Here is an 18,798-nt window from a genome sequence, read left to right as displayed (position 1 = left end):
ACGAACAGCAGAGGTCCCAGTACGGAACCCTGAGGAACCCCACTTGTCATGGACCTCAAGGCAGAATAAGTCCCATCATTTCAAGTCGAAAACCCTTCGTCGGATTTGGCAAGGAGAAGGTAGAAATGTTCGCATTGTCAGCAGGGCGGGCAGGGATGTGAAGGTCCTATATCCAATCTGGGAGTCTAGCGTTGCATGGAACGAGGTCATATGTGTTCGGTTAATAGGAGTACATAAGTAGAGATAACATTGCTCATAAAAGCTATGAAATGAGGACAGTTATAGAATGAGAATACAGAGTAATGTGTGTGAACGTTGCGATATGTAGAGCTGCAACCCATGCCCATTATATTCCGGTGTGTTGATGGAGAGAAAAATCATAAGCCGCTTTCACTGATAGACGACCTGGCCATTTGTTGTACGGAGAGAAAAAGCGAGTGAACTGACGCGTAGAGCTCAGTATCGAGTTCGGAGGAATGCAATCGACCAGGACGGCCGATGACTGCGTTTGTTAGACCGGATGCTCGACCACCATATACGGTGCAGGAGGGCAGAGACAGGAAGATCTGTATGGGAGTGGGATGGTGAATTAAAGTGGCAGGTAACAGGAAGTTGAAGTCTCATGTTACTGAATCGTCGTTCGTTGTTCAGAGGGTAATTGACGGTAATGGAGTATCTTCATATAATGAGTTTTGTCTGAGACTAACACGGCCCATTTTTCAGATGGAGGTGAAGAGACCTTTCTCTCTCAACTGCCAGTGAGTCTTTCAAATTCTTTGTCCTCCAGATCTGAGGAGGCTGAAACTGAATATCTTCATGACTGAGAGAGACGGGTTATTGTATTAGAGTTGATCCAGGTATTACAGGGACAAGTTCTCAGTGCTCTCACGCCTCTCATATTTCATAAGGACAGAAAGAGGTCATTCAGTCCATTGATTCTGCCCACTGTCAGAGCAAATCCAATGACCCTATTCCCCCACTGGAACTTGAGCTCAGATCGGAGCAGCAGCGAATAGTGCAGTGGGCGTGCAGCGCTCAGTGTCCGACCACAATTTCAATGGTCAGTCTTGATCCTTCTCCTGCAGCGTTGGAATCGAGCCACATTTGGTCATCGGAGACTAGGACCATCTCCAATAACATTGTAAGTGTTGGACAGCTGGATATGTTGGATTTTCTTAAAGGCCGTCTATGATCAACATTCCGCCTTACTAGTCGATCAGTATCATTACTCACAATGTTATGTAAATATGAATCGCTAACAGTTTTTGTGAACTCCCTTCTCAAGATTACAGCGACCGCACTGGCAGTGAACAGCAGGGGGCAGCGTGAGCAGCTGCAATGCGAAAACAACATGGTGCAGATGGAGGCGTTGAGGGGCGGGGGAAGGGGTGAGGTGGGGGAACAGAGAGACCTCAATGCAGGATAAATCAAATTGTTTTTCGAAAGGTGCTACCCGATCGTTTGTGTTTTACTCTGATTATCAGTCGCATAACTACAGGTGACTCCAACGTTTAAAAGTGAACATATTCAGTAACTGCTGGAAAGGGGTTTCATATGATATTTTGGAGTGACCACGTTACGCGCTACAGTGGAATCTCCACCAGCAATCGCAGAATGATGACATCAGTAATGTTAGTGTCGGGACGTCACCCTCCTTGTCAGAGAGCCGGCACCATTGGTTCTATTCAAACGTGACCGCGATCAGGAATGCATCGCAAGCTATAATATTTACCGGGACCGCAGACTTCAGGTTAGGTAAGAATCATAAAGGTCACGGTTAAAGACGAGTAATCACGAATAAGGTGAAGGCAAGAGCAACAGCAGCAACGTTTGAGTTAGCTCACCGCCGGAGATCCCCACAGTGCAAAACAGATCCAACAATAGAACGGAGAAGTGACGTGTCACTGAAACACTCTGAGGCACCAAGAAGTCATGTCGCCCTGTAGGGATTGTTACCTGCAGAGATTTCAAAGCAAGCCTTGGTGTCACTCCCTCTGGGGGTATTTTGCGTTGTGGAATGTGAATGAATGATCTTCTTGCTACAGCTGCACAATTGACCCATTGGAGTCTCGGTCGCACTGGAGCGGAACATCGCCCCTTGTTTGTTCAGTGGCTATAACGAACGACAGTTATTGCACAACTTGTTTCTCTCTGACCGAGTATCCGTGTTTGTTATGAAGCAGGATGGTTTAGAGATCGCAGTCATAATCTGATGTGAGCTACAAGACGGGACAGAATTGGAATAGTCTTCGAAAATGTATCGCCCCCCGACTCTCCAGATAATACATATTTGTTACCCAATTCCAGCAGTCTTTGGTGTCCCCGGCAAGTCAAAGTAGCGCATCGCCTCACAGTTTTTGACCATCTGACACTTCATTGCGTTTTTGGATGCAACGGGTTGCAATGATGCACAGCAATGTACACAGTATATTAAGTTGTTCAATAACCGCAGAATTCCTTGTAGTCCTTAGGGCCGGTGAGGAGCCATCAGTGTGGGCACACCCGTGGGGCACAATGTCCCCTCCTGTAAAAAAAAGGGAGGATCCTCATCTCTGATTCCCACAAAAGAGGTTCTTTCAGTAAGGAAGGGATTATGCATGGCCCTCTATTCCTTAGTATAAAGTCAACTTTGTTAACTTGTTATTCCCTCAGAATGTGGCCGCAGTAATGTTACAAGAGCGCACTGATCAGGGGATTCTGTGGGTAACGAGCACTGTGGTCCTTTGGTTCCCTCACTGATTTGGACTCCAGAAGGCGGGACAATCTTTTCCGCCACAGCTTCTGCGAAATTACAGGAACCACACAGATGTTAATTCCCTCCGTATTTTGTTAAGAACCAGAGGCACTTTGTATCAATAATTGTGATGATAAACCGACCCCTGACTGTTCACGGACGAATCTGATCATCAACGTGTCCTGAAGGCTCACGGCCTTCCTTACTGGTCTTCTTTATATGTGAATCCAGTCCCACCAAGCCGCCTGATTCCTCACTACATCTCAGATTAGGTACATGCACGAACGGACAATATGAGCTGGACTCGAAGAGGACGCCCACCTGCCGTGAATTAATGAATATAATTGATTAATTTGTAGTTTGGTCTCAATATTCTTCCCTTCCCTCGGCTGCAAATAACCCGCTCACACACTGTCAGATGCGGTTCCTGCCAGAAATTATAAGAAAGCACAGCAATCTACTTTGAATGCTTTGCTGTTGCCTCAGCTGGAAGTCTTACTTCAACACCTGTCCTGCTGCTAATTGCTCAGAGGTTATTTGAGTGTTGGATGGTACCAGCCCCCAGAATAATTCGTGCGACCTGTCAAGATGACAATAAGCGGATGGGCAAGCGAATATTTGCACCTTTACAGACGACTTTTCGGTTTATATTTTAGCGAACTTGCTGACAATTATTATTCTCTCCCGAGGGAACTGCGGTCATTCCAAATGTATCGGCGCCTACATGATGATCATGGCAGTCAGATTTATCGGTCATCATTATCAATGTCGTTATCTATCAAATTTTATTTAGACGTCTGCCAGGCACATTTCTGTATCACACGATCTTCCTTATCGTCATTGTGTACCTGATGGGCGTCAGTCTGAAATTATCACAGTGGTATACAGTCGCCTTCACCGTTGACCGATATGTTGCCATGTGTTGTCAGAAGTTTAAAACAAAGTACTGCAGATTGAAAACAGTGAGAATCCTTGTAGTACTAATTCTGATCCTGCTTTCCTTGGAGAATATCCCCTACTTTTTGTATTTCAACCTCTACGAATAATTGGCAACATTTCTTGAGGTATAGAATTCAGACTGGAGGCCTTTAACTCCCCAGCATTTGTGGCGTTCACCCGACTGACGTCATTTCCAGATTTATTCTGCGTCTTTGGTTCTATATTTCTATTTATGGGTTGACCGTCAGGCATATCTTGGTGTCCAGCAAATCCCGAATGGGATTTCGGAGTCAAACAAGTCAGAATCGTCGTGACACAGAAATGGAGAGCAGAAGAAAAACCATAATATTACTGTTCAGTGTATCGTGCAGCTTCCTGTTACTGTGGCTGCCGGCAACTGTGACCCATTTTGTTGCCGGTCACACCATGCATTATAATCGCGCCTATTCCTCTCCAGCATATGTCGCTGCTCAAACTGCAGCTCTGCTCGTGCACCTCAGATCCTGTACAAACATGTACATTTATGCAGTGACCCAAACTAAATTCAGGGAGAAGCTGAAGATATTTTTAATGTCTCCTTGGTCACTTGTTTTGGCATTGACCCAGAAAAGCTCTCATTCGAACCAATCCTTCCTGTCCTAAGTAGAGTTCAGTTCCAGCTGGTGTCCCTGTCACAACAGCCACAATTCTCTCCCGAAGCCAAAAATCAAATTAATGCGATTAATACCCCCATGGCCCGAGTAATTGACACAATCTCATTGGTGTACCGTAATTATAAGAATAAGTTTGATGCAAAAGAAAAACGTTTTATATTGAAGAATCGACAGCGGTTTTACCTTTAAGGCGGAAGTTTTAGCAGCGCCACGGCGGAACACAGACGGAAATCAACACAAGAGTTACAAGTTTTATCCTGAGCCAGAGCGACCTGACTTCCACCTTGGTCGACTGTAAAACAGCGGGCACAAACAATCAATATCACCCCGAAACCTATTTCGCAAACTGTTCCTCAATGTAACCTGAAACAACGAGGAATCGGGGCATTTGTCTTGCAATCCTGACGGCACAGCATACTCCCAGGAACTGTGCTGGAATGGAGAATATGAACAATAATTTTGCAATAATTAGTGGAACCACGCAAATTCAGGAATAAAGCTATGTAGCCCCGCTGCTGGTCATGTGTTATTTTATCTTCCGTTTTCCTGTTGACTTTTTTATGCTATGTTAGTTGGCCTTGGGTGGAAATTCCGCGGGAGGTTATCATTTCCCTCTGTACATTTAGGGCGTTGAATAATTGTTGTAGCAGAGACGCCCGTGAAGTACTCTAACACGGGCGCCACTCAATAAGTTCACAGCTGATTGTTAGCTTCAGCTCGAGCTTCCAGCCCGTTCCACAGAACCCCGGACTGCTCTATAGCTCAAACACACACCCATTGCAGCCTCAGATATGCACAACCACTGAGCATCAATGAGTACCTGGGTTAAAGGAGCCGAGGTCTATACAGTGTTTCATTTCACTAGGAAAAACCTCATCACAACATCAACTCAGTCAGTCGCAGCACGAACTTACTTTGCGACGAGTTCAACATTTTCCTGAACGTCAGGAAGTTTACACCTATTCTGTCTAATCGTTCCCCGCAGGACATCGCGCACACCCCAGTGTTCGATCCTGGGAAGCTTCGTGGACAGCCTAGGAATGAAGACTATATCTCCCATTTTATTGGAGACCAAAATTATCTGCCGTCCTCCAGGCGTGGTCTCTCCAAACCCTACTCAGTTGCAGCGAGTCATTTATTCCATCCCCGGCAATAGAACCCAACCTTATTATCGCATTGGGGTAGAATTTGTCATTGAGCCTGCTGGTACGTTCGTTCAGGCTTCTGTATTTTCTGACCGATGAGTGGGGGCAAAAAAGAGAATGTTTGGGTGGGTGGACTCTTTGATTGTGCCGAACGTTTTATCGAGGCAGCGAGAAGTGCAGACAGAGTTCATGGATGGGAGGCTCGTTTCCGTGACGTGCTGAGCAGTGTCCACAAAGTTGCTGCAGTTTTTTTGGGTCACGGGCAAGGCAGTGGCCATACCAGGCCGTGCTACATCCGGATAGGATGCATTCTAAGGTGCATCGACAAAAATTGGTGAGGGTAATAAGGGACAAGTCAAATTTGGCGAACAGTCCGTCTAAGTTATCTCCGCGTTGATATTTCATGAATATAAAATATTCCATGCCATAAATTGAAGAGAGTAAGATCGCAGAGGTGACCGCAGAGGCTATTACTCGGGTAAATGTGCTGGAGAAGCTGAAAGCCCTCAAGGTGGATAAATCACATGGACTAGATGACTACACCTGGAGTTTTGAAAGAGCAATTGAAGAGAATGCGGAGATATTCGTAGTGATCTTTGGAACATCATTGGATTCGGGGAGGGTCCCATTGAAGTGTGAATTCGCAGATGTTACACCGTTGTTTCAGAAGGAAGGGGCAAACGACAGGAAATTATCGGCCCCAGAGCCTGCCTTCTGTGGTTGGTCAGAGTTATCAAAGATGAAATTTCAGAGTACTGGGAAGTATATGAAAAAATAGGACGAAGTCAGCATGGTTTACTGAAAGGGAGATCTCGCCTTCCAAATCTGTTGGAATTCTTTTTGGAGGTCACAAGCAGGTTTGACAAAGGAGAGCTAATTGACGTTATTTACATCGGTTTTCAGAAGGTCTCAGACAGTGTGTTGGTGGTGCTCGATGGACTGAGACATAACTTGGCTTTGGTCCAAACACTATTCAATCTATTATTTACCACTCCCTAGTAAGTCTTTTACAATATTGGCACAGGTTTAATTTTGATTTTTAACTGCTAAAATGAATAGCGGATGTAAAGCGTCAGATAATGGTAAAGGTAATGGAGACCAACCTACTTCGGAAGCTATTTCTAATCTGGATAGAAAGTTTGACAGGAGCTTTGCCGAATTGAAGTTCATTTTACTGTACTTTGAAGAAAAATAAATTACTTTTATCCAGAAGAATGCCAAACAAATGCAACTAATTGCTGAACTCGAGCAAACTGTTAAAGAGAGAGATGCCAAACTTCATTCACTTGAAAAAGCTTTAATGACGACCAAGTAAAACCTGGAAAACAACAACAGAGGATCATCGACTTAAAAGGACGCAGCAGGAGTAAAACATTAAGAATCTTCAATTTTCCAGCAGACACCGACACTGGTAACCCTGCGGAATGCTTTTCTAAACTTTTGGTCGATGTGTTAGGTTCCGATATATTCCCTGATGACCCCATTCTGGACAGAGCTGATGGAGCATTAAGATTCAAACCTGCTCCAGATCAAAAACCTCGGCCAGTGATTTTGAGATTTAAGGTTTTCAGCGTCAAGGAACTCTTGATTCGTACTGCTCGTCGACGGGGGATGATTGAATTTAAACAGTGGAAGTTTCGAATAGTTGAAGATTACGCCCCAGAAGTTATGAAAGAAAGGCTGACCTACAAACTAATTATGGCTCGTCTCTATCAAAGCAATTATCATCCTGCATTATGATTCCCAGCAAGGCTGCGAATTACACTGCCAGATAAACTCTCGCAAATGGTTTAAATCTATTAAAGAAGCCGAACAATTTCTTCTGAAATAGGTTTTAATTTTAAAAGCTAACAAATGCGGAAGAGATACAGTGTTTTCCCTTTGATATCGGACGTATTCGCTTCATTATCAAATTAATTTTTAGATTTAAACCTCTCTTTTTTCTTCTTTTAATATTTCTAATGTTTTGTTTTTATTATAATTAAGAATGTAACCAATTATTTGCTTTCTTTCTGAAATAATTATTAAACTGTATTCTTGAAATGTTGACTGTTAATGCCCTTTGGCTCTGTTTTAATTCCACAACTTTGTTGTTATTTCGATATCTCTGTTTGGGTTATCTTGTTAATTCTTAGTCTAAGCATGTGTGGTTTATATATTTGTTAATTTGGACTACCGCCACCAATAGAATTGGGGTTAATTCAATTAGAGGGTAGTTTTCTGGCTGTCTGTTGGTCAGTTTTTGGGCTGTGGGGGGGGGGGGACAGTTTTTACGTTCATTTTTCTTCTGGAATAAACTACTAATTTTTCTAAATTGTAGTTATATCCGTTTCCTCTTTGAACTTTTTTACTTCTTCCTGTTAAGATCCGTATATACCAAGATTAACCCTTTACATACCGTATGTTTTTTTTAATCTATTAAAATGGATAAGACTATTAATTTTATTTCATGGAAAGTTAACGGCTTAAATAATTTGCTTAAGCGCAAGAAGATCTTTAAAGTTTTTCATTGATTAAATGCTCAGATCATTTTTGTTCAGGAGACTCACATCAGGAAGAAAGACTTTTTTTTTAAGATTTTGGAGGGGTCAAGAGTTCCATTCAAATTCACAAGCAAAGGTGAAAGGAGTTGCTATTTTTATCGACTCCTCAATTTCGTTTGTCCATCATGAGACAATATCAGAACCAAATGGTAGACTTTTATTAATTACTGGTCTACTTAATAATAAAAAAAGTTTTTATGGTTAATGTTTATGCACCTAATGTAGATAACACTGATTTTTTAAACATTTGTTTGCATTATTTCCTAATTTAAATGAATACAATGTGATTATGAGTGTAGAATTTAACTGTTGTCTAAACACTTCAATGGATAGATCTGCGTCAAAACTACACCTCCAAACACATCTGCTATCTTTATTCATTCCTTTTTAGTTGAATGCGGAATGTTAGATTTTTGGAGATTTCGACAGCCATTTGAAAAAGAATTTTCATTCTTTTCTCTTATCCACCATAACTACTCGAGTATTGATTATTTTTATTGATGCGAGATTAGCTCCACTTACTATGAACTGCAAATACGATGCAATTTTCATTTCTGCTCATGCACCATTGAAATTACCAGTTCTATCCTTTGATGTAAGACAATGGCGATTTAACACTTCGCTATTACAAGACTTAGATTTCGTCCACTTTAATAAAGAACAGATTTCATTTTTCTTTTTAACTAATTTTACTGAAGTAATCTCCAGTGGGATAATATGAGATACGTTTAAAGCATAAACGTGTGGTCAAATTATTTCATATTCCGCTGGATTGAAAAAACGAACTAATAACGAAATATATATATTGGCTGACAAGATTAAGCAAATCGATAAAACATATTCCGTTTCTCCTAATATGTAGCTTCTTAAAAAGAGAACAGAACTACAACTACAACATGGTTTACTATTAGCATCTAAAATTGAAAATCTACTACTTAAAAACAAAAGTCAATTTTATATACATGGTGACAAATTTGGTAAATTATTGGCCAACCAATTGAAAGCTACTGTATCTAAACGTCAGATTAATAAAATTTGTAAACCAGCTGATACCTTCACGCTAGATCAAGTTCAAATTATCAAATCCTTTCAAGAATATTATTCTTCTTTATACGAATCAGAATCCCCTGAGAATCCTACTTCAATACATGAATTTTTAAGAGATTTGAAGACTCCCCAATTATCTTTAAATTAACGATATACATCAGATGTTTCAATTTCGGAGGAACAAATAAAGAAAATGATATTTTCAATGAATTCGGGTAAACCACCCGGTCCTGATGAATATACAGCTGAATTTCTTAAATCGTTTTTCTGATATTCTTGTTCCCTGGTTAGCCAAATTTTTAAAATATGCCCTATCTGTGGGTAAACTACCACAATCTTTTTATGAAGCAACTATTTATTTAATTATTAAAAAGAATAAAATTCCAACTGATTGTGCATCTTACAGACCTAATTCTTTATTAAATGTAGATTCTAAAATATTTTCCAAAATATTGGCCTTTAGATTAGAAAAGGTTCCTCCACAAATTATCTCTGAAGACCAGACAGGATTTATTCAGAATCGTTATCTACATATTAATATTAGGATATTAATGAATATTATATATAGCTATTCATCCCAAATTCCAGAATATGTTGTTTCCCAAAATGCTGAAAAGGCGTTTGACAGAGTCGAATGGGAATATCTATTCAGTACACTCCAAAAAATTATTTTTAGTCCTAAATTTATATCTGCGCTTAAAATGATTTATTATGCACCTATGGCTTCAATGTTTACTAAAAAAAAATCTCCTTTGCTTCGGCTTTTTCGAGGTACTAGACAACGCTTCCCGTTAAGCCCTTTATTATTTGATATTGCTTTAGAACATTTGGCTATTGCACTTCTGGATTCTTCAAATATATGTGGTATTACTAGCGGACAGAAGATTCATAAGATATCTCTTTACACAGAAGACCTGTTACTTTATATTTCTAATCCGGAGGAATCTATCCCATCAGTACTATCACTACTAGATCAGTTTAGTGTTTTTTCTGATTATAGATTAATTTTTAATCAGAGCGAACTTCTTTCATTGAATATGAAAACCCCTATTTATCGTCAATTACCTTTTAGATTGGTAACTCACTATTTTATGTACTTAGGTGTTAAAATTACCAAGAGATATAAGGACGTATTTAAAGCTAATCTACTGCCTTGAATTGACCATATTAAACAATTACTTACTAAATGGTTCCTACTGTCTCTATCATTGGTAGGCCGAATTAAGGCGAATTAAGATAAATATTTTACCAAAAGTTTTATTTTTATTTCAAGCGATTCCGAAATCTTTTTTTGACTCTATTGATTCTAAAATTCTTTCATATATTTGGCAGAATAAAAACCCTAGGCTAAGTAAGAAATATTTACAAAAACTAAAAGAAGTATGGCCTTGCCTAACTTTAGATTATATTACTGGGCAATCAATATCAGATATATAATTTTTTGGATACAAAATTCAGATATAATTCAACACCCCTAATGGCTACACCTTGAGTCCCAATCAATACTTGAATTTTCATTAGTTTCTATTTTAGGAGCTGCACTCCCTTTTGCACTAACCCAATTAAGTAAACATATGATTAACCCAATTTTTAAAAATATAATACGAATATTATTTCAATTTCGTAATTGTTTTGGATTGAATAAATGTAATCTATCAAGTCCCATTGAATCTACTTTTTTCTTTCATCCATCCAGAGTTGACTCAGCTTTGTCCATATGGAAAAGGAAGGGACTAGCATGTTTTCGTGATTTATTTATTGATAACTGTTTTTCATCCTTTGAACAATTATCTAACAAATACAATTTGCCTAGATCACACTCTGCTCGATAATTGCAGGTTAGAATGTTTTTTAAAAGCTACTATACCCTCTTTTCCGACACCTTACAAAACTGAAATTACGGAAAAAAAATTCGGTTTTCATCCTTGTCATAAGGGCTTGATAGCAATAATCTGTGATCTAATTATGAAAATTCGTTCAGAACCACTGGACAAAATTAAGAATGAATGGGGTCGTGAATTCCAGACATGTTTTCCGACAGAGACTTGGAAGAAAGTTCTTCATTTAGTTAATACATCTTCAATGTGTGTAGGACATTCTTTGATACGGTATCAGGTAGTTCAGAGGAGCCACATGTCAAAAGATAAGCTAGCTCTTTTTTTAATCAACATATAAATGCGATGTGTGACAGATGTAAATCGAAATAGGCTTCTTTGACACATATGTTTTGGTCTTGTCTTCTTTTGGAAAAAATATTGGAAAGATATTTTTAACATTATTTCAAATATATTGAAGATTGATTGACAATTTCATCCTATCACTGCAATTTTTGAATTACCAAGGATAGAGTCTTGCCATCTATCTGCCTACGCTAACCGTATGATTGCCTTTGTTATATTAATGGCGAAACGATCCATTTTGCTTAAAAGGAAGGATACAATACCCCCTAATTCTTTTCAATGGTCTCTCAAACTATATCATGTTTAAACTTGGAAAAAATAGGAGTGGTACTGTTGATCCTTCGCTTAAATTTGAGGAAGTTTGGAGTCCATTTATTTAATATTTTCAGATGATATAGATCTCCTTGTAATAACCTTTCAACTTAGAGGAATGGAGTTGACGACATAACATTGCTTTGTTTCTACTGAGAAATTTTAGTTCAGTTTTTTTTCTGTTTGCTTTTTTTCTGATTTTTTCTTAAGCTTAGTTTGGTTTGATACATCGTTTATATTTTTTCTTATTGTTTTGGGGATTTTCCCCTTTCCTTTATATTTTATAATAAATCCTTTTCTTTCCTTTATTTGATGTTATATTCATTGACTAAGAGATTGTTGGATCTATAGATTATTTTATACTTTATTGTTCTTTATGATTATCCATGCCACGATAGTTCTCCCGATCTCGTTGTATTACATGTACAAACATTGATGCTATATATTAATCTGTATTAATTTGAAAACTGAAAAGAAGATTGAAAAAGTAAGAGAAGAACCTAGGGGCAGGGATTCTGTTGGATCAGGAGAGGGAGGGTAAAATAATGAACCACATTCGTCCTATAGGGCACCAAACTGTCCCCGTCCCCCATCACCAATTGGGTTACAACTGATGCATCAATAACACTCCTTTTATGCGGTTAATTGGGTAATATTGTGGGTAATATTAAGAGAGATGACTGACAGGTTGGTCACAGTGGGAGGGTCCAAGTATCATCTCAGAGGACAAGGGTTCAGTGAGACAAGCTCAGAGCTAATCGCCCAGGCAGAAAAATTTATTGCAGGCAGTGATGGGTTGTCACAGTCACAGGTTTGTAGAGCACAGGAACAGGCACTTCAGCCAACCACGTCTATGCCGACTACCATGCCTGGCTATACAAATTCACCTGCCTGCATTAATTTCACATCCTTCTCTGCCTTGCTCATTGAAGAATCTGTGCAGATGTCTCATGCGTTGTTACACAGTTCCTTGAACGTGGCAACACAGGCAGACAAGGTCATGAACACGGCGTACCGCACTCTTGCCTTCATCCACTGAAGCATTTAGTGCAAGTGTTGGGACGTCATGTTACAGTTGTACAAAACGTTAATCAGGCCGCACTTGGAGCACTGTGTACACTTCTGGTCGCCACACTACAGGAGGCATGTGATAAAGCCTGAGAGGGTGCAGGAAGGATTCAGTAGGATGTTGTATGGACTGGACGGCTTGAGATATAAGGAGAAATTGGATAGGCTGGGTATGTTTGTCCCTGGAGCGAAGGAGGCTGAGTTGACAAGATGGAAGGAGATAAAATTATGTGAGGCATAGATGGGGTAGATAGCCAGAGTCTGTTTCCCATTGTACGGGTGTCTAAAATTAGAGCGCATGGGATTAATGTGAGTGGGAGGAGCTTTAAAGGGGAACTGAGGAGTAAATATTTTATGGAGAATAGTTGGTTCCTGGAAGGAGCTGCCAAAGGAGGTGGTGGAGACAGGAACACACGAAGTATCTCTGTTCAACAAAGCTCCCCAGGACCCTGCTGTTCACTGTGTTCCTCCTGCCCTGGTTTAACTTCCAAAAATGCATCACTTCACATCTGCCATTTCCTTTCCCACTTGATCCATTACCTGTTGTAACCTCAGACAAACGCTCACTTCATGACCAGACTTATGAGGATGTAGCCAGGACTCAAGGTATTGAGCGGCAGAGAGAGGTTGAGCAGGCTGTGACTATATTCATTGGAGCACAGGAGACGGAGAGGTAATCAACAGAACTAGACAAAATCATGAGGGTCACAGATGGGGTGAATGTGCACAGTCTTTTTCCTCGGATTCGGAAATCAAAAGCCAGAGGGCAGAGGTTTAAGCTGAGAGGGGAAAGATATAATAGCAACCTGAGGGACAACTTTATCATCCAGAGGGTAGTCAGTATCTGTAATGAGCTGCCAGAGGAAGTGTGTGAGGCAGCTACATTAAGAACATATAAATTCACTTGGACAGGTCCATGGATGGGAAAGGTTCGGAGGGACATGGGCCAAACGTGATCGAACGGGACCAGCTCAAATGGGCATCTTGGTCAACACGGACAAGTTGGGCTGAAGGGCCTTTCCTGTGCTGTATTATTCTGTGACCAATTATGGTGTCAGCTGCAAACTAACTTAGCGTGCCCCCGACATTATCATCCTTATCCATAAATAAGACCAACAACAGAGGACCAGCACCAATACCTGGGACACACCACTGGTCACAGGCCCCAAATCTGAAACAGAAGGGATGTGAGGAACATCCTGAAATCTCTTTTGCACCACCTCCAGTTTAATGACCTCCCTTTGACAGCAGGACACCCAGAACTGTAAGCAGTGCTCCAAATTCTGCCTTCCCAACCTCTCGTACAGCTGTAACATGATGCCCCAGTTCCGGTACCCAATATTCTGACCGATGAAGGCAGGCATGTCAAACATCTTCTTCACCACCCTGTCCACCTGTGTTGCCACTTTGAAGGAATAACGTAACTGCACCTCCAGGTCTCTCCGTTATACACACTTCCAGGGCCTGAACACTTCCTGTGTCAGTCCTGCCCTGGGTAGTCTGACGAAGATACAACATGGAAACAATTTTCAACATAGATGCAGCATAGATGCAACAATACAAACAAAAACGCATTTATCTGCCGTTCCTCGGCTCACTGACCGAGTTGATCAAGATCCCTTTATAATCTCAGATAAATTTATTCACTGTCCATTATAACACCCAGGTTAGTATCGTCTGCAAACTAAATGACCATGCCACTGACACTGTCATCCAAATCTTTAATCTAAATAATTACCATATAAACAACAGCAGACCCAGCACTGATCCCTGTGGTGCACATCTGGTCACAGGCCTCCCGGCTGAGAAACGACCCTCTGTTTCCCATAGTCAAGCCAACATTGTGTCCATTTGACCAGCTTGCCTTGGATCCCATGTGATCTAACTTTCCAGACCAGCCAACCATGTGGGACTTTGCCAAAGGCCTTGCTGAAGTCCATGTAGACAACGTCTAACACACTTCTCTCATCGATCCTCTTGGTTGCCTCTTCAAAAAAAGAGCTCGAACAAATTTAAGATACACAATTCCCACAGACAGAGCCACGCTCACCATCCGTAATCATTTCTTGCGTTTCCCAATGCAGGTAGATTCTGTCTCCCGGAACCCCTCCAATAACTGTTCCACCACTGATGTTATCCCCACCAGTCTGCAGCTTCCAGGCTTTTCCTTGCATCCCTTCTTAAATTACAGCACAACATGAGACACCCTCTCGTCTTCCGGTCCCTCACCCGTGGCTATCGATGATACAAGTCACACGATGTTTTCCCGACCTTCCCACAATGTCCCAGGATACACTTGGTCAGGTCTCAGGGCCAAATATACCTTTGTGCAATTTAAGACCTCCAGCACCTCCTCCACTGTCATGTGGTCTCTCTTCAAGACATCTCTATCCGATATGCCTGGTGTTCATGTCCTTTCCTACAGTAAATACAGGTGGAAAATGTGTTCAGGACCTCACCCATATCTTATGATTCAACATGCAGATGATTTTAGTGATCTTTAAGTGACCCTGTTCTATCCTACTGTTTAACTGTTGTATTGGAAATGTGTGTCTGGGCCTTGGTCTCAGTGTGGGACTTAATGTCTCTGCTGTCTGACACTGTGGAACTGATGAGTTGTCGGTGGCTCTGTGCTCTGTAACGTACCTCCTGTGTGAGAGACGGAGCGGTTGCTCTGTTTCTTGTGCCTCGGGAGGAGGGAACATCAGATCTGATTGAAGTCTCTACCCGTGGGAAGGAAAAGGAAACGGGTTCGGTGAGGGAGAGGGAAAAGGCAGAAGGCTGTGTGAAGCGGCCGGTGCGGCCAGTGCCAGTGTGTGAGGCCGCTGAAGGGCTGCAGCTCTCAGCTTCTGCCGACCAGCAGAGGGCGGCAACCGCACACCAAGTGAGGGACACACACACACGGCCACATCCCGGCACGGATCCGGGAATGGGAATGCCCATGGAGCAGGTAGAGTTACACAGCTCGCATTTCTACTCACTTCTTCCGTGGGATTTGCCACTCAACCGGAGTCAAACCGCCGCTGTTTAAACTGTGCCCCCCACACTTCTCACCGGGAGCCTGCAACAAACGGTATTTGTAAAACTGCCCCTACCCTGAGTGCCCGGCTCTGTGGCCACTACTCACTGTCTCGTAACAATACACATGGGGAGACTGGAACCAAACCGGGGACTTTCCCTCCTGGTCTGGGGAGAGGAAGCAGCAATGACCGTCACCTGCAGCTCCTTCCCACTCCATGTTCCGGCCCTAGTCGCTGATCCACTCCGCCTCTTCCCCCTAGCCGTAGCCTCCACTGCCCCGGGTCCGGGATCAATGCCGGTCTCTGAGCCCATCTGCAGATCCGCTCCCAGAGCGATGCACTGCTGGAAGGAGGCTGCTGTCAGCGCCCTGTCCACGGGCCCGGAATATCTCCATTCCAGGCTGCTTTAAAGCCGCTCCCGCCGCTCGCTGGGGGAATGGTGCTCACAGGCGGAGCTGCAGCAGACGGCGCATATGCTCTACTGCCCGCTGTCAATGAGGGCCGGGGCGGAGCTACACAGCGCATGCGTTCATGTCCGCCTAACGTCACAGAAGGAAGGCCAGCCGGACCTTCCCCAGTTCACTTTGATCAGAGTCTAAGCGAAGGGTCAGGGGCTCGGGAAGGGACTGGGAGGCTTTTCACCCGGGACCCGTCCGCATTAAAACATACCCACTTGGGAACGTTCTCTGCAAACTGTTTCAGCTATTCCTGAGGCTGAACACAAAGTCCCTTATTCGTGGGAGACTTTTCCGTCCCGGGCTCTCTGAAGACGGGCTGTTCCACATTCAGGATGTCCGATGAACTGATCACTGCGACGACAATCTCTTTATCGCATTTACTTATGTGTTATTCATATTTCTCTTGTATTTGAACAACACGGTGATGCTGGTAGGGACTCAGCAGGCCAGGCAGCATCCGCGGAGAAACGCAGGCGGAAACGTGTCGGTTTAGGACCCTTTGGAAACAGAAATAAACATCTCCCCGTCGGAGAATTGAACCCCCGTCTCCCCAGTAACAGGCGGGGATGCTAACCACTACACTAACGAGGAAACCACGGCAGTATGTGATATGTCACTCGGTTGTCAGGGTACTGGAGGGTTCATAGGTTCACCTCGGTGTTTGCTGGTTGACTGTAAAACCGGCGCCTTTCAGACGCCCACCTCACTGTGTGACTGGATGGTTCTCAGGATTCTACAGTGATTCATTCACTGATTGTGTTCAAGGACAAGCCGAGGAGGGGCTGCTTTTCGGATCTGGTTGTGTGTTGTGTAAGTAACATTCATAATGAGAATATACTTTCTTGGTAACTAATACAGAAGAAGATTTGTATGTCATCAACGAAGACAGTGCGTTGTTGATTCCAACCACCTTCTGTAGGGAATGGGGAAAGGGTAGATCTTCGTCTCATCCTTTTGTCAGGACTGCTCATCTCTGCGTGTCATCCACCTGTGAGTTAAGGCTGTTTCTCTCTTCCCATTAGTGTGTGCCCTGCTGGGGCGCAACTTGGGATCATTCTCTTTAAAGTGTTACAGCTGTTCCCGACCTGTCTGACACACACAACCCCGCAGACACAGCGTGACCGCGCTGGAGCTGATAGCTGACAGCAGCAGTCCCGGTTTAATGTGTTGAGAGTGATGGACTCGTTCACTGAGTTCAACACCGAATGGCGCTGAGTTACAAACCTCCTGAGGTGATAATTGGGTAAAGAGGCTGAACACAAAGTCAGTTCTTGTCGGGAATCTTTCCGATCCCGGGCTCACTACAGGCGGGCTGTTCCACATTCCCGATGTCCAATGAACTCATTACTTTAACACTGAACTCTATATTGGTTTAACATTCTTTTTAAAATTGCTTTTATTTTTCCAGTTATATTTGGAAACCGAAAAACCGTCTCCCCGTTGGGGAATTGAACCCCGGTCTCCCGCGGGGATACTATCGACTACACTAACGAGGAACCGATAGAAGGATGTAGACTGTCATTCGTTTGTCAGGGTACAGGAAAACTCACAGATCTCCCCGATGTGTGTTTGTTGATTGTAAAACCGGCGCCTTCCAGACACCCACCTCACTGTGTGATTGGAGGGGTGTCATGATTCTCCAGAGATTCAGTCACTGGTTGTGTTAATGGACTGGCCGTTAGTGCTTAAATGCATGTCGTTGAAAAGGATATTTCAAATCAGGATTTACTCTCCCAGTTACTGATGAGACAGGGAGGAAACTATTTATAGCTCTTCGACTATTTCAGGATCGACTCTCACATCGGTCCGATCGCGGTTGAGTAATCACCGGATGCTGTGTGACTCCAGGACGTTGGCGGGTGGCAACATCAACCCGATGGCCTGCACATTAGTACGACGATGGTGGTATAGTGGTGAGCATAGCTGCTTCCCAAGCAGTTGGCCCGGGTTCGATTCCCGGCCATCCCAGGTTCCAAAGTTTTAATCAGCCGACATCGGGACTGTCACATGCAAACCTCTGACAGAACAACGATCTGTACAGGTCTCGAGTGCTTTACTTATGCTAATCCGTGGGTGACTTGCTGAATTCATTTAGTTCGATGAGTGAGGGTTAGAGAGATCCCATCGCCGGTTCATTAATTATCACTTACTGTGATCAGATCAGTGGGTCGAGGAGGAATTCCCATCCCTCACCTTTACCCGGTATATTGATGAAGGTATTATTGAAGCTTCCGGTTCTCACACTGTCCCAGATTCCCACAACAAACTAGGACATAAGAAATCGCCCCATTACAGGAAGTATGTGGAGGCTTTGGAAAGGGTGCAGAAGAGATTTACCAGGACGCTGCCTGGATTAGAGGCTATGAGCTATAAGGAGAGATTGGACAAACTTGGGTTGTTTTCTCTGGAGTGTTCGGGGCTGAGAGCAGATCTTATAGAAGTTTATAAAACTATGTGAGGCATAGATACGGTAGATGGGCATATGTATTTCCTAGGGTAGAAATGTCAAGTACCAGAGGGCATGCGTTTAAGGTGAGAGACAGTAAGTTTAAATGAGTTGTATGTAACAAGTGTTTTAAACAGAGACTGGTGGGTGTCTGGAAGGCCTGTAAGGTGCAGTAGTGGAAGCAGATACGATACTGTTGTTTAGCAGGCTGTGAGATAGGCACATGAATTTCCGGAGAATAGAAGGCTATGGG

The 18,798-nt window shown here is 42.8% G+C and overlaps 1 non-coding gene across 1 annotated transcript; it reads left to right on the top strand.

Moving 5' to 3' along the window:
* The first annotated feature begins 17,995 nt into the window (after positions 1–17,995).
* trnag-ccc (transfer RNA glycine (anticodon CCC)) lies at positions 17,996–18,067 on the top strand. Its single transcript has one exon. It is a non-coding gene; the product is annotated as a tRNA-Gly (tRNA).
* Positions 18,068–18,798: the final 731 nt, after the last annotated feature.

Source organism: Pristis pectinata, chromosome 29, assembly GCF_009764475.1.
Source record: "Pristis pectinata isolate sPriPec2 chromosome 29, sPriPec2.1.pri, whole genome shotgun sequence".
Classification (NCBI taxonomy): domain Eukaryota; kingdom Metazoa; phylum Chordata; class Chondrichthyes; order Rhinopristiformes; family Pristidae; genus Pristis; species Pristis pectinata.
The sequence above is the reverse complement of the archived record's forward strand: the minus strand, read 5'-3'. Positions and strand labels throughout refer to the sequence as shown.